The 16918-nt window shown below is 36.5% G+C and overlaps 1 pseudogene; it reads left to right on the plus strand.

Annotated features, from left to right (window-relative positions):
- Positions 1-11211: 11211 nt before the first annotated feature.
- On the plus strand, positions 11212-13847 carry LOC127158614 (putative nuclease HARBI1; annotated as a pseudogene).
- Positions 13848-16918: the final 3071 nt, after the last annotated feature.

Consider the following 16918-nt stretch of genomic DNA (forward strand, 5'->3'; position numbering starts at 1 on the left):
ACATAATATCACGTTCCCACGAGTTGATATGTCGTGGCCACGACAAACTTAAGTGAACCGAAGGTGTCCCCTCCCGGTCACCGTAGGATTTGTAATTACTTTGTGGAGGATGCAGCTGCTCTACCTCTGCCATGTTAATTTATGCTCTATGTGACTTTCTGGACACGCCCCGGTCTCTGTAGTGTTGTGATAGGCTACGTCATATTCACGCAGCAGTGAAGAGAGGCGTGCTTGAGAAACAGTTTAGAGGGGAGAAAACGATCTGGAAAGTTGAAAAATATTTTCCAATTTCTGAATAATGAAAGTATAGTATGTCTACTAATAATTATAAAGAAATAAATCGGGTTTTACCCATGAAGATACGATAGAAACGATGCATCGCGATACGAATGCCAGTTTGTATCCAATGCACACATTTTAACTAGCTTACTGTTGAATATATTTACATCCACCTGGTCTTCTTCTTGCAGAGTCATACATCTGTTTTCACAAATTACTCGAAAGACTTCCCAATCTGCCTTCTCCAACTTCCATCTAGGACTTCTCTTTTCTTTTTCATGGCATATTTCTGTACCAACCGTAGTCACTACCGGATAATGATCACTCCCTATTGTAGTATATTTGTTTACATTCCATGTAGTGATCCCTGCCATTACAGAAGACACAAATGTTAGGTCAAGTGCAGTTTCTGCATTATTTATACACACCAGGTCATTATCATCAATGAATTCTTCAATCAGTTGTCCATTCACATCAGTATTATTACTTCCCCATAATGTGTCATAAGAATTAAAATCACCACACCACACTACTTTGTCATGCAAAGAACCTACTACAGCTTCTAAAATAATTTGACTTAATTTTTCACATGGATTATAATAATTAACAATATCTATACTCCCTCTTTCAGTCCATACCTTAGTTATAATTGATTCATATTCTTTATTTACTTGTTCTACCTTATATTTCATCCCATTTTGTATAAATGTTGCTATTCCTCCTCCTCTGCCATATTCTCTATCTCTTCTAATTATATTATAACCATTTATTATAAAATCCAATTGTGGTTTTAACCATGTTTCCTGAATACATATTACATTAGGTTTCTCTGTTAACATATCAATATATTTCTTAAGCTCTTGGCCATTTGCAATTAGACTCCTTGCATTCCACTGTAGTATGGTCAATAACATTAAGAAGATCCAACACATGCCTGAGAAGACTGTGTCTCTTCAGTAAGGGACTCTCTTATGGTCTCCCATTGCAGCCCTTTAACATCTAGATATTTCTCTGCACATTTAACAATTATTTTAATCTTTTCATTTCTGCTTTTTGTCTGTGCAGAACAATTTATTATTTCTGCCATGAACATTACAAAATCATTCTTTTTCACTATCAAAGTTTCCTCCTTCAATTTATTACATCCTTGACATTTCATTCCTTGATTCATTTCTTTTCTGCTAGTTTCTGATTGCTTATCCACTGTCACATTCCCTGAAACCTTCTTTGCAGCTTCTGCATAACTGATTCCCTGAACAACCTTGATTCGCTGCACTTCGTCCTGCCTCTTACTAACCTCACATCCTCTGTAAGCGGAGCTGTGTCCCCCCCCCCCACAATTACAACACTTCAGCTTTGTACCCTCCTGGCATTTACCATACTCATGTTCTCCACTACATTTTCCACATCTCTGCTTTCCCTTGCACACCGCCGCTACATGCCCATATCTCTGACATTTAAAGCATCTGATTGGAGGAGGAATATACAACCTTACATCATAGCACATAAAGCCAATGTATACTTTTTCTGGAAGTTTTTCCTGATCAAAATTGATCATGACCGAAAGACTATCCTGCATATTACCATTTCTGTTCACTTTTAGACGTCTGACTTCATTTACTCTGGCATTTGTTATGTTTCTCTTCACATCATCAACTGATACATTTACCGGAATCCCTGTAATGACTCCTTTGGTAAATTTCTTGTAAGTCTTGGAACATTCCACTTTCTTCCTATTTATTATGTTCATTTTGATTGCTTTCCCTTGCTGTTTCTCATCCTTACACACAATCATCAAGGCTCCATTTCTTAGTACTTTAGCACTCTTTATCTCACCAATTTCCTTATTTAGCGATTTTGTTAGTTGAATTGGATTCATACCTCCAAACGAGTCCCCTTCATCCACAAGTTTGGCAAAAATTACATACTCCTCCCTCCGCTTCTCCTCCGTATTCGATCCCCTGTCTGAGTCACTTTCATCGGTTTTATTTTTCCTTTTCTTTTTCCGTTTATTATTTCTAACCGACTCCCAGCTTTCATATATCCCGCCACCTACTTCCATATCTCCTGGTTCATTTCCTGATCCGTCACTTCCTTCCACGCGCTCCTGTCCATTCACAGTCCAGCTGTTGCCAACCACCCTGGGAATCGACATCCTCCGTGCCATTACTCCTGATCGCTCCTCCAGCTGTGTCCCTTCCAGCCTTTTTTCCGGGTTAAGGCTAGAAGGGATACAGCTCTGGCTCTGGGCATGCGCACATCAATCTAACGTTATTTTTGTCACACTGTACAACAATAAAACTGTTTTTGTATTATAGTAAGGACTATGTTTAGGGTTGGGGTAGGTGTAGACGTTAAAAAAACACAATCTAATAGGTAGAAAAATTAATTTAATTGTTAGTTTTCGGTCAGAGCTGTATCCCTTCTAGCCACAACCCTGCAGGCTACATGCTATCTAGAAGAAAAAGAAAAGAAAAAAAGAAAAATGAAATAAGTTCTACATTATTTCAAAAATAAGAATCGAAACATTTATGTATCAATTTAATTAGGGCAATGTGGGACACATACGCACTGATCTATAGCTACTACAAGCAAGTCACGACGTCAAGGCTCTGCTGATATTTGTGATGTATTTGTGATGTTATAGAGTGACACAATTAAACACATTTAAAGCTGTTACTGTTACAGTTGAGGCTGCACTTGTGAGGCTTCACTTTCCTTGTTGTTCTCTTACAGTTCTTGCCAACAGAGGAGACACTCAGTAGTTTTTCTAGTGGCTGCATGTACTCTGTGCACTGGCTGTTAGACCTTAGTGGCTGTGAAAGGATTGTATTGGGGATTTATGATGCTGGATATATTATTGAACACATTGTCATGAAATAGATGGTGCCCTTTTTATTAGTATTAGTTCATGTTGAACTCATGTTGAACTGATTTTATTTTCCACACATTTTTAATTTCGTGTCTACAATATATTCATATTCTTGTTATTATACGATTGGTAATGACAGAACGATTAGTTTTATAACTATTATTCACTTTTTCCACCAGATGGCGCCACGTCACTTAATTTCAGTCAGCGATATGACCTCAAATATTTACTTTTTAGAAAGATCTGTGTGGTAATAGCCTGATACTTGGAAATAGTATTGTATCTTTTATATATTTTAAATATATTTGACACACTAAAATAATTACCAGAAGTCCTCCTCAGGTCCGACTCTAATGAGATGATCTTGATTTGTCATAGAAAATATAGTCTTCATGAACTACAACACTTTGCATAAAGGGCAATTCTGCACTATAATGCATTGTACAGCCTTCTTAAAAAGTGTTACCAATTGCCATTGGATTACCAGGATATCACTGTCTAGTAATAGTAATTGTGACTAGTAAAATAAGGCACAGTTGCATTGGCAGTGGGATACAGGAGATGACATATAACATGAATGAAGTAAAGAGCAGATAATTGAGGAAGACTGACCCTGACACAAGGAATGACTCTGGTCTCCAGACAAACCTACAGAAGCCATTGCTATTGATTTGTGGATGTTTAATGAGTGTTGTGCTGAGAGGAGAATGATGCCCACTTTTAGCCGTGGCCCACCCAAATAGAAGTTTCCCAAAATTAATGCTATTTATTAAGTAAGAGATAATCAACGGTTTGCCATGCATTAAAGGATTTTAAATGCACAGGTGGAGGCAAAAAACCTCCAAAAATATGTTTTATTTATTTCAAAATAAATAAATACATACATACGTGTAGACACTGTGCTCAGTAAAATACAGTAAGGCTAAGACCTTTATGAACAATTCACAATTTCTTTTGTGTTTCGCTGCAGAAAAAAAGAGTAGGTTTGAAACACTAGAATATTAGAATCTATTCAATTTACCATAGGATGAGGAGATACTTTAACCGACCAGGGTACTCCGTAAGCTTTTAGCACAGATCTTAATGTTAAGTACAGGACAAAGGAGAATCCTGGGAGAGAGAATTTGTCCTTTAGGATGTGAAAGGACTTAAGCTCATAATCATTGTACAGGTCTTCTAAAGTGTAAATATCACATTCAACCCAACATTTGAAACGGATGGTTTGTTACCAGTACAAAGATTATTATTATGCCAAATGGGGGTAAAGTCACTGTATGAATCTGAAGCTCCCATAATCTTTTCTGCTGCTTTCCAGGTTTGATAGCATGGCATATAATTGGACCAAACATTTCCAAAGCTTTCTTAGATATTCCAGTAAAGGGTAAATCCTGTAGACGCAATGGGTAGATAATATTCATTTCTAAAGCCCGCCATGGGACAGGGGAGTCAACATCTAGCCATGGTCTCATCTGGTATTCTAAATAATAGGACCAAAAATCAGGTAGGGATAAGTCACCATGAAGTTTTAGCTGATGTATAGATTTAAGACGAGTTCTAGGCCGTTTATTTTTACACACAAATTTTGATACTGCTGTATTGATCTCTTTAAAATAATCAGTAGGTGGTGTCAGAGGTAACACTGAAAATAAAAAAACTTAGCTTTGGAGGTATATTCATCTTAACAGTGGCTTTCCTTCCATGAAGAGACAAACAGAGTGGAGACCAACACAGAAGATCACTCTTAATCTATCCAGAAGAAACTGATAGATCCACTTGGAAATGCGAGAAAATGAATGAAAAACTCTGATTCCAAGATAATTAAACTGGTCACTGACAGGGATCATAGTGGGTAAGGTCTGAATCTCTGATTTAGCAGCTAAATTAAGTGGCATTAGTATGGATTTGTTCCAATTAATCTTATAACCAGACAGTTTACCGAATGTATCAAATAAATTTAAGCATTCCTTAACTGAATCTGTGATGTTTGATATAGAGTGAAATTTTATGGGGTGTATTCATACAACTTATTGGAACTATTGCGGGACATTGTCTGATCACTTGGGCCAAAGGCTCTAATGATAAACTAAAAAGTAAGGGTGACAGGGGACAGCCCTGCCAAGATAAAAGGAAGGGGAGGTAGAAGAACCAGTGAGTTCTCTGGCAGAGCATTCAGAATAAATAGTTTTGACTGCTTGTAGAAGAAAAGAGCCAAACCCAAACTGCTCTAGAACAGACCACAAAAAGCTCCACTCAGTTCTGTCGAATGCTTTCTTTGCATCCAAAGAGAGGATTGCAGAGGAAGCAGGATGAGTTGCTTGTTGAATAATATAAAGAAGCCTGCATAAATTGTCTGCAGCAAATCTCCCCCTTGGGAAACCTGTTTGATCATAGTCTCCTATACATCGATCCAATCAGCCAGGACTTTTGCCATGAGTTTTGAATCTGTGGATAGAAGAATAATTGGCCTGTAACTAGAGTATTCGAGTGGACAGTGGCGGTTCTACACTGAATTGCTCCCCGGGCGAGACTCCCTCCCGGTGCCCCCCCCACTATGTAAATCCTACTGGAAAAGTGTTCAAAACACACTACAATAAGGAACTTTGTAATAGTTTCACTGGAAAAAGTTAATGGTTCATAATGCTATTTAATAGAAACCATTAGAATTTCTGTGATGTTTGTATATTAGGCTTTTATTGTGTTTTTTTAGCAAGTTAACAGATTTCCCATCCCCCAACGCTGTCACTCACGACCAGAAGTCAAGACTAAACCAATTCACCTCCACATCATAATCGTTTTTATTACCTATTTTTATTAGCAATTTCACACAATTAAATAAATAAAAAAAGTGCAACTTATTGGTCTGTGTTTATAATTTTTTTTTTCTCTTTTTTTTTTTTTTCAAAGTAATATTTTGAATGAAATGTGCGTTATTTGTAATAAAGTCAGGTGTCACTGACATAGTTTAGCCCACCTCCTTGTCCGCTTCATTTGGGAGAGGTGAACTGTACTCTGGGCCCACTCTGTACAATCTGTACACTCTGAATCCAGAGTTGGATTCTGAAGTGTACAGATGTTGGTAGTTTTCAAATGCTTTATTTACATCCTTAGGTTGAGTATATACTGAGCCCTCATGTCTAATAGCCAATATTTTGGCCTTAGATTCACTGTCTTTCAACCTCAAAGTCAACAGTTTGGAAGAGCATTCTCCATGGAAATAATATGACAGTCTAGTACGATGATTAATTCAGCTCTACGTAAATATATAGATTTTAATTCTGATTTAAGAACATTTACTATTTTGGCTTTGGTCTCACAAAAATGATCTTTTAACTCCTTCTCTAGTAGATCAGTTTGTTTTTCTAATTCAAATTGTCATTTGTAAACATGGTGAACATCCGATGTTTATCATGTTCATCTGATGCTCCTGTGTATATGAACGTAACTTTTTAATAAGCAGAGGGAATTCCAGACATTAAACAAATAAATGTTTACATGTTTAGGACGTTTGCGTTGTGAAAATGTACAATGAGACGTCAGATATGAAAACGCTGACTGGTTAGGTGATGTTTTCTCATTAAAGTCGTATAATTTCCTATTCGTTCAATAGACTGTTGTGAACACTAGTGAACAGCAATATGGCGGCGCAGTGGCTTCACTTCTATGACGTCATGCTCAATCCAGTTCTCTGTTATAGATCAGTGGTAGACCTCATCAATTGTTTTCGAATAACTAATTTTTAATAGATAAACTGATGAGCTGCATCCACTGCACAATCATGTTAGCTAATGAAATTATAATGAGTTACATTTCATTTTGTTGGCTAAAATTAATTCATTCGATTCATCTTTTTCATATTGAATCATAGGAGTCGGACTGCGCTGGTGGCGCCTTTCAAATGAGTCATTTGTTTGTGAATCAAACTGAACACGCTGTTGTAGCATTACACCCGCTAAGACATCTCAATATGTGCAATCTGAATTTTTAAAATAATATTTATTTTATGGTAACACTGTCGTGTGTGAAGCTCTGATACAGAAAAGCACTATAGATACATAAGAGAAAGCCGTAAAATGTAAGTGCATCTCTGTTCTTGAATGGAGGCCTGTCTGTCTGCTGCACTAGAGCAGGACACTTTTTTAGAGTGAACGAAAACTTTTAAAGCGTCTTTATGATGTGATTAAAATCATACTTAACATTTTACTGCGGTGGGGATCATTATGAGCAAACATAAACTGAACACACTTTATATATATGTAATCTGACATCCTTTTTTTTTTTACAGAAATTCTGAACTGCTGCATGAACTTATACACACTGTAAAAAATGATTGTGAGTTTTAGTTGGGTGGACAAGTTAAATCATGTCCTGTCAACCTGCAGTGCCTCACTACACAATAGGACAAGTTGGAACAACTTCAACTTAAAGAGAAATTGAAAACTTTAAATAGCATGTTCATATAACAACACAACACAGGTTCTATCAACTTTCTGTGTAATGCGCATGTGCCAGAATCCCTACGTCATGATGACGTACTGTTTTAACGAAGTTGAGAAAGACGCGCTATCCGCCATTTTCTGCACGAAAAGTTGCTGATCATACAAGAAAAGACGAAGGAGCCTGCATTTGAACGAAAACAGATGGACTTTATGGACTGCAAATAATGAATTGAGTAAGTATACCTTGATTTGTGCTTTCTTTAATGTTCATTTAGGCTTGTTTCGCTCACCGGCCGTGTTTTGATTTCAGCCAATCATATCTTGTGAACTAGTACAGCTTGATCACTGATAGGTCACACCATTAACTAATGAACATGAACAGCTGATACTGAGCACACGTTACAGAATTTGGCGAAATGTAAGTTAATAACAAATAAAACGTAACGTTACGCCTACTGGAAAATGCAAATGCTATTAGTTATATCAAACAGCACTTTTAACACGATGAACATGCAACAGCTGTTCAGTGAAAACGTAAGTGGAATTTGCTATTTACTTTTGTATGCACATTGTTAAGTTTTATGAGCTTGTTTCTGTACAAAGCTGAAGACTAGTTCAGTTTATATGTATTACACTTATAAAACATCTGTTTGCACATCAGAGCCTGGTGTGCTTCTGCAAAACGCGAATGTAGAAAACTTTTCCAAGATGACGATGATGAACTGAAGTTATGATTACAAATTATATTTGAATGGGTCTGAGCGTATTATCATCCGCTGGGATGACAATCATCATTACGTGAGTAAGTAAAAGAACCGGTGAACCGTTTTATTTTAACCGGCTCATTGAAACGAACGGCGGAAAGAACCGGGTCACAGAAAAGAACCCATCACTATTACAACTGTGGATCAAGTTAATGTTGATAAATAGATAAAACAGTGTAAAGTTTTATATAAGTGACTTTTGAGCGTGTTCATTGGATCTCCTTATCGGTTTTTATTTATTTATTTTTATCTTTATCTCACGAATGACCAGTAATATCTAAAACACCACTGTCAGTCCATATTTGTGTTTAATACAAATATCCTGCATTATGTTTTAATTTAGTATTGTTAAGGACTGTCACTGAGACCCTGCATCTTTGTTAAATTTGTAAATATATTTGTTTTTATAGATCAGCAAAGAATTCACCTGGCTTGTGTCTTGTTTTTTTGAAGGCCAAGATGATGATCATCTCTCAAAGCTGATACAGTTTTTCAGGTCAAAGCGTGATGAGGACGTTCCAGACATGACTTCAGTATTGAAGAGCCTTGATAAGGATGTGAGTCTGTTTATGTTAAAGCAGTCTTTCTCTCCCCAAAATGACAATTCTGTGATCATTTACTCACTTTCATGTTTGTCCAAACCTCTATGATCTTTTTTCTTCTATGGATCATAAAACTAGTGATAGTGACATCTTTTCATACAATGACTTCAGAGTAAGTGTCTAAAAACTTATATGATTTGTGCGTCATATTCCAAGACTTTCAAAATCATACAATCTTTTTGTATGATAAAAATTAGTCTTTGTTTACAAGAATGTTTGATTGTATTAGCTTCTACATAAATATCAAACCTCACTGATTCTGTCAAGTCTTTTGATCACGTCATGACATAAGAACGAATGAGTTTTGATGTTGTATTATGTCATAGTAACATCAAATCTGATATCATCAGTTCATTACACAAAGTTATTATCAGAAAACTTTTAAAATAGGCAACATGATTAATCTACTACTTTTACTGCATTTTTTTTCTAGTGTTGACTTGTCCTTTTTAGAGCTTAACACTGATAATTTTCATTGTATGGAATGAAGATATTAATAATTTAGCACGTGTTTGGAGTGGCATGTTAGTGAGTAAATGACCGTTATCTTCTCTGGTAACCTGTCCTTTTAAGTCCTTTAAAGTGTTACAAAGTGCACGGTACATCCACTATTAAATCTTATTTTGGTGCTGAACAAGAAGGTAACAAACAAGTGTTGTTGCATCACATCACTGGTGATTTATTTACAACAAATGTATATGCATAAAAAGCATCAAAAACAGAGGGAGAGGGAGAAAAGATAAATGAATAAAGAAAAACAAAGGATTGAACAAATAAAGCTGGTACTTTAACCATCCTATATTTTACAGACAACAACTAAAGGATGAGGACAGCAGCATGGCTGGGCCTGCGGTGGTACATGCAAGAGACCCCTTCAAAATTCATTAAGAGATGTGCAAGGTAAGCTTAAACATGTAAGGCCCTTAAAACAGCATTTTAAAATGAAAACGATCCTCGTCTACACTGGTGTTTTCGCTGCATTTCAGAAACGATCTCCGTCTACACTACACAACTGAAAATGCATGTCACATGACCATTCATGCAAGTACAATCATAGCCATGTACAGGTAGATGCCCTATTATTTAGATGGCGGATCTACGTGCTCGAAGCGGTCGAATGGGGAATCTACCTATACATATCTATGGTGTACAACAATGAGCATGATGTTATTGTTTACACGATCATCAAGGACACGCAGAGTAAATGTGGGCAGCCACGCCATCGTTTTAAAAAGTCTCTGTTTTGGTCCATTTACACTGACATGCAACCCCAGAGTTTTCAAACTAAAACAGGGTCTGCAGTGTTTTTGAAAGTCTCCATTTTTGAGGGTTGAAAACACCAGAGTAGCGTAAACAGTAACACTTTATTTTGATAGTCCACTTTAGACATTCTACTAAGAGTAAGTAACTTTGCAACTGCATGTCAACTAGTCATTAGAGTATTAGTAGACTGTCTGCTTAATATATCTTGTAACACTCTTGTAAACTTTTAAAGTATATGCCAACTTATTCTACTAACCCTAAACCTAACCTAACAGTCTGCTCTCAGAGTTAGTAGATGTAGTTGCAAACTAAAGAGAATTAGTTGACATGTAGTTGCAAAGTTACTTATAGTTAATAGAATGTCTAAAGTGGACTTTCAAAATGAAGTGTAACCGTGTAAACTATAGGCGTAACCTTAGCAAAAATTAAGCGTTTTAAAATGAATACGCACTAGTGTTAATGCAGCCTAAGGGGAAATTGAACATTAGATCTCTTAATTTTCAGGGGTCTGGGGACTACGTTTGTTTGCTTTTAAGTAATAGTGCCTTGTTTTGTTCACATTCTATGAAGCCCAGTGACTGAAGAGGATGGGATCAAGGGTGTGGTGATCGGAATCCTAGTGGTTGTGGAAAACGTGATGAAACCTCTCCCAGCCTTCTATGACGTTGCCCTGGTGATTGAGAAAGAAGTGGTAATGTGTCACCTGAGTGATTATACCTAATGCTTTTCTGAACCTGATGGGCCTGGGGCCTGTACCATGAAGCCGGATTAGCTGGCTAGCCAGGTAAGTTTAGGATTAGTTTGCGCCAATGCTGGGTTTTAGGTACCATGAAAGAAACTCGGCTTCAGTTGGTGTTCATTGCCATGGTAACTTGCGCTGCACGGCTAACCTGCTCCGGGGCAGGTTAAGTTCTGGATTCGAGATCTCAAAACGAAATTTGACCAATCAGTAGTGAACATTTAAGTGACGCAACAAATTTCTAGTGTCTGTTGCAATGGCTTGTCCTTTTCTGAGAAATCCCGTGGACATTTCAGCGCAAATTCAGCAACTAATCGCAGAGAAAGAGTTTTTAGGGACAGACAAGATCCCATTGCCTTCCCTGATAGTTACTTGTATGAAAGATACAGATTTTCCGCCGAAGGCATATTGTAAAAAAAAAACTTCTAGAGCCGCACATAACAAATGTGATAAGCCATGCCCTTACTGTAACGCAAATGGTATGTATTGCGTTGCGTTTTTTTGCAAGCGGAACATACTTGTATGCAATCGGTGATGCAGAGCACCTAGGAAAAAACACGGTTTGTCGAACCATTCGTAAGGTGGTCCTCGCACTGCAAGGCTACCTAAACAGCTTTATTGTATTCCCTGGCTTTTTATCGACCTTATCAATTAAAGAGGGTTTTTATAAAATTGCAGGTGAGATATATTAATAAAATCACATAATTTTATTTCTCTTATAACACTTACATGTTTACTATAATACAGTACATTTTTTATCTAAAAGGATTCCCTAGAGTCATAGGAGCAATAGACTGCACGCATGTTGCAATCTCCACAGCTCTAGGAGACCATGAGGCAGACTATGTAAATAGGAAGTCTTTTCACAGCCTTAATATTCAGGTAGGTGTACTATGATTGTGATATTTTTAGCTTTAGTTAGGTGAGTATTTACACTGTAAAATCCAATAGTTTACCTTACTTAGATATAATTAGTTATCTTTACTTAGTTGCCATACTTACTAGGTTTTATTAAGTTACAGCTACTTTCAAGCGAGTAAAACAGTTTACTTACTACTTTGAGTGACGCTTACTTAAAATATTTAAGTAGCCACAAAGGAACCAATGACATTAATAAACCAGTGAGAGGCAGCAGTGCACTAATATGTTGCTAATTTGCAAAATAACAACAGAAGAAGAAGAAAAGATATTTTTTTTTGAAGTGGCAATTGTTAATCTGCAGTTATTTTTCACTAGTTACATTCACTCATTTCCCAAAGTCATCTTGAATGTTGTTTCAATACAACTATATATTTGAGAGAACATCACATAAGCTGACTTCATAAATTGATGTTGATTTTCATAAAATGTTGTTGGTGTGTCTTATTTTATTTTTTATTTTTTACTTACCATTATAGTGATTAATGTTCCGTTTGGTTGGGCACTTGGAACTTTGCTTTTCTTATTATAATTTTCTTTCTATTTATGCAGCAATGCAACATGAAGTCATAATTTTTGATTTCACGGGAAGAAAAGTAATAAGTAGGTTGCTTTTAGAAGGTAACCTTCTAATTCTGATATTTCAATTAGCTTTCAATTTTTTAGTTAATGTATTTTTTATATTTATTAATGAGCTTTTACAATTTTGTTGATCTTTATAAACACCTTGAGAAACTTTATTGGGTTGAGACAGTCCTTTAATATTTGTGGTAATGTGTGCAAGTCAGAGACTTCAACACTCAGCATGTGAATCACAACAATGGTGACAATCCAATTTTATTTATTTTTATTAATTGTGACAATAACCATTCTATTATTTTATTTTCTCTTTTTGTTGTGTTACTGCTGACACAAGTCAGTAAAGAAAATTAGCAAATAAAAACAACAACAACAGTAAAAGAAACCAATTGCATAATTTATTCATGCCACAATGCACTCTGGGAGTCAGTGAGTAGCTATACTAAGTCAAGTGTAAGCCTAAAGTAAATGATCAAGTACCCCCTACAGTTCTTTTTTAGTTACTAGAGCTCTCGTGCAAGTAAACTATACTAACTAAGCATTTGTTAGTACAACATACTATTCTTATTTCACTTTACTCGGTTTGCAATCGGTTTGCATGCTTTTTTTAAGTAAGCCCAACTAATTAGATTTTACAGTGTAGATAAAAAATAGCATTTTAATTATCTACTGTACTGTGTTCATCTGCAGATGACTTGTGATCATGAATGTATGATCACAAGCTTGGATGCCAAGTGGCCCGGCTCAGTGCATGACTCACGAATTTTCCGTGAGTCTTTGTTGTGTCAACGCTTTGAGGAAGGCAAGTTACATTTGGAACACTACAGACTACTTTAAAGTATTCTTTTAAAATGTGACAGCGACATTTTCACAATGTTTCCTTTTCTGTTTTATGACAGGGCTTTTTGATGGTGTGTTAGTTGGAGACAGGGGATATGCATGCCAGAGGTTTTTGCTAACCCCTTATCCTGACCCCCAGACACGATCACAAAACCGGTTCAATGTGGCCCTCAGTAAAACCAGGGTCAAGGTAGAGATGACCTTTGGCATCCTAAAGGCACGCTTCAACTGCCTTCGGCACTTAAGAGTGTCGCCAGAACGGGCATCACAGATAGTGGCTGCATGTGCCATTCTGCACAACATAGCCACTATCAGAGAGGAGCGAGTACCAGCATTAAACCAGCTTCTCCCTGATGAAATTGACCCCATCACACTTGACCACCCAGCTGGTGCAGCTGTCAGAGAAGCAATCACAACACAATATTTTACTTAAGCACACTGAAACTACAGATGTTTTGTTTTTTTATTGGTTATGTGGCTGTAGAGCAAGGAGAGAGAGCAAGAGAAAGTAGCATTAATAAAAATTCTGTATTCATGCCAAAGTGTTAGTTGGTTAATAGTGTACGTACAGAAATCTGTTTTTCAAGCTGTTTAATCTCCAGTTTAATTTTTTTTTATTTGGAGTCTCCTCAGCTCACAGTCAAGCTCCTTCAGTGTACAGTCTATTTCCATTTTTCTTTTGTAAAGGGCCCTGACTGAGTCAGTTTCCACCTGAAACCAATAAAACTGAAGGTTAATCAAATGACAAAATATTGCACTTTCTACTTTCTAATGTTAGGTAATGTTTAAGCATTACCTTGTTCACATTCATTCCAATCCCATTGAGGTAGAGGCCTCAGGTTCAGCGGTAGGTTGTGAAAAATCCTACAACAAATGAAAAAAGGACCAGAGTCACTTTATTGCTATACATTCACATGTGTGCAATAATTAAGTCAACAGCACTCACTTCAGCAAGCCCAGTGCCTTCAGTCTCAGAACAGGCAGACAGTGTCTCCTCATTTGTTACACTCTAAATAAGAAAAATAGGCCTATGTAAAGCAGAAATGTTGTAAAACAGGTTATGTTCAAAGTGTTCATTTTGCTGTATACTGACCTCTGTCTGGGAGACTGCATGTATGTGTGATGGCTTTAGCAGGGCCACTGTGTTTCCATCTACTGCATAACATAGTTAGTAATACAAAAATAAATAATGTAGTAAGGCTTTGGACACATACCCACTGTTACTTGCTTAGAGGAGCCAGCACCAGGGTCAGACTGTCTCGCACCTGAAATACCATCCATTATTGGTCGCCCCTCATTGTTACTTAGAGCCAACTCCTCTGCCACAGTGTATTCTGGAGGAGGTGGTCCTCCTCCTGTTTTTCGGCCGTCACACTTTTTTCCTGTTTGCTGCCAAGAAGCGTTTGTGATACAATGTTCTCATTTAAAAAAAAAACACACATCATCAGAAATACTCACCACTTTGAAGTATATTTTTATATTTTGTCCTGATCTGCTGCCAAGTATGTTTGGAGTTTGGGTTGCATCTAAAAATAAAGTCAAGTAATATGATCTTCACATTTACATAAACAAATAAAAATACATTGTAATTTTGTGTATTTACACAATGCCTTCATATGAATATAGTTATATACATACATAGCCCTATACTATATAGCCATATAGCATATATATGTCTATGTATATGTGTATATATATATATATATATATATGTGTGTGTGTGTGTGTGTGTGTGTGTAAGCATTTAAAATTATTTTAACTGTTAACAGTAGTTCAGTAGTGAAAGCATATTGAAATAACATACGTTAGTAACACTACAACTTTAGTGATCATTCTTCATTTGTCCGGTCGAATGCTTTTAACAATTACACTGTTATTGTAAAGTGTTAGCATAATTTTTACGGGCGTGCAAATACATAAACTAACGTTACATACACATAATTAGACCTTGATGTATAAAATATGTATTTAACTTACGCATTAACGCTATCCGCAATCTTTCTCCAACAGTCTTCTCTCGCTTTGGCAGCAGACACGGTATTACTGCGCGCTTGTAAAACGTGCTTAAATTCATTGTATTTCTGCATTATAATAGTTTGCTCCTCAGCGGAGAAATATAAGGACCTCCCTCTCTCCATGTCGAACGCAATTGGTTGTTCGGTGGCACGTCACTCTTTTATGTGCACGCGCGCGCCTCAAGTAATCATGCTTAAGGATCAAAGCCTGGGTTAACAAAGAAAGTTGATGAGCTTCATCATGGTACCAATAATGCCTGATTGCATCGGTTTGGATTTGTCAACCCAAAACTAATCCTGTAACTCTGAGTTTGTTCATCTACGTTCATGGTACAGGCCCCTGGTGTACACATTAAACCACGACTGTCCAAAGGAATTAAAAGTCACTTTTGAAGTGATACAGCACCTGTTCATTGGAGTCAGATCAGACTCTAGTACCGCAAGAGTTCACTCTTTGAAAAGCAAGTTGCTGTGATAAGACAGAAAACAAAATAATTTTTTTTTACTTTATGCTACTGTTTAATCATTGTACTGGTTTAAACTTTAAGAACATTGTTTTTTTAGATCTTTTTTTTTTTTAAGTCGAACATTGGATTTTTTTTTTTTTTTTTTTTAAACTGACTTCTTTTTTGTTACCTTGTAGTGCTTCCTCTTTCATTGTCATGTTCCTACAATTGGGAATTTGCAGTTTTTTAACAGTTTAATATGAAGTATTTTTAACGCAGCTTATTGTGAATTCTTCATGTACACTTGTTTCTGCAATGAAAATATCTGATAATGACAAGGAGAGTTATTTGTACTATTTTGGCACTAAGATGGGTGTGTGCATAGAGAAGTTTGCATGTTTTTGTGTGAGCTGTGTATATGTGAAGTTTTTTCTTTCGTAGTGTTTTTCTGTCTTTGCAAGACAATTATTATGTTTGTGTTTTTGGATGCAATGTGTCTGTTTAAAAATAAATGCTGTGAGTTTCAATTTTGCAGTTGTGTTGATTTCCTAAAAAATCTGGTTCTAGATATCCAAAACTGCTTGTCCAGTAAACTCAAATAGTTACGTTATAATGTTGAGGAAAAATTAATAATGTATGTCAGCTAGACATGGTTCATAGTTGTGAAAACATGAAAAATTGAGTTCAACCAATTTTTTTTTCAGTTGACTTAACTAAAAAATGTAAATGCTCATTAATTGATACAGTACGTTGGCTCAATTTACTGCAAGTTATTTCAACAACTACATATAAGTTGAGTGAACTTAACACCTAATGTTTGCTAAACTTCACACCTAGTGTTCGCTAAACTTAACAAAGCCAATGCAACAAAATGACTTGACTAAGTCAAGTTGTGTCAACAAATCATTTTTTACAGTGCAGTAACATTCATCAAACATACAAGGTGTGAATTCTGGGTTTGGTCCTAATGACTGTAAAAAACTGTAATGCTTAAGGTTTAATAAGTACCTTACAATATACACATATACATGTATTTCAAGGCTGCAGTTTGGAAAAACCAATGCTGCTGAAATGGAGGTCAAGGGGACTATGAAGAGGCGGCTCCAGCTAGCAGATCAAAAGGGCCGACTTCAGGAGGCAGACACACTCTGTGAGTTTAAAAGTC

This window comes from Labeo rohita, unplaced genomic scaffold (assembly GCF_022985175.1).
Source record: "Labeo rohita strain BAU-BD-2019 unplaced genomic scaffold, IGBB_LRoh.1.0 scaffold_1603, whole genome shotgun sequence".
In the NCBI taxonomy this organism is placed as follows: domain Eukaryota; kingdom Metazoa; phylum Chordata; class Actinopteri; order Cypriniformes; family Cyprinidae; genus Labeo; species Labeo rohita.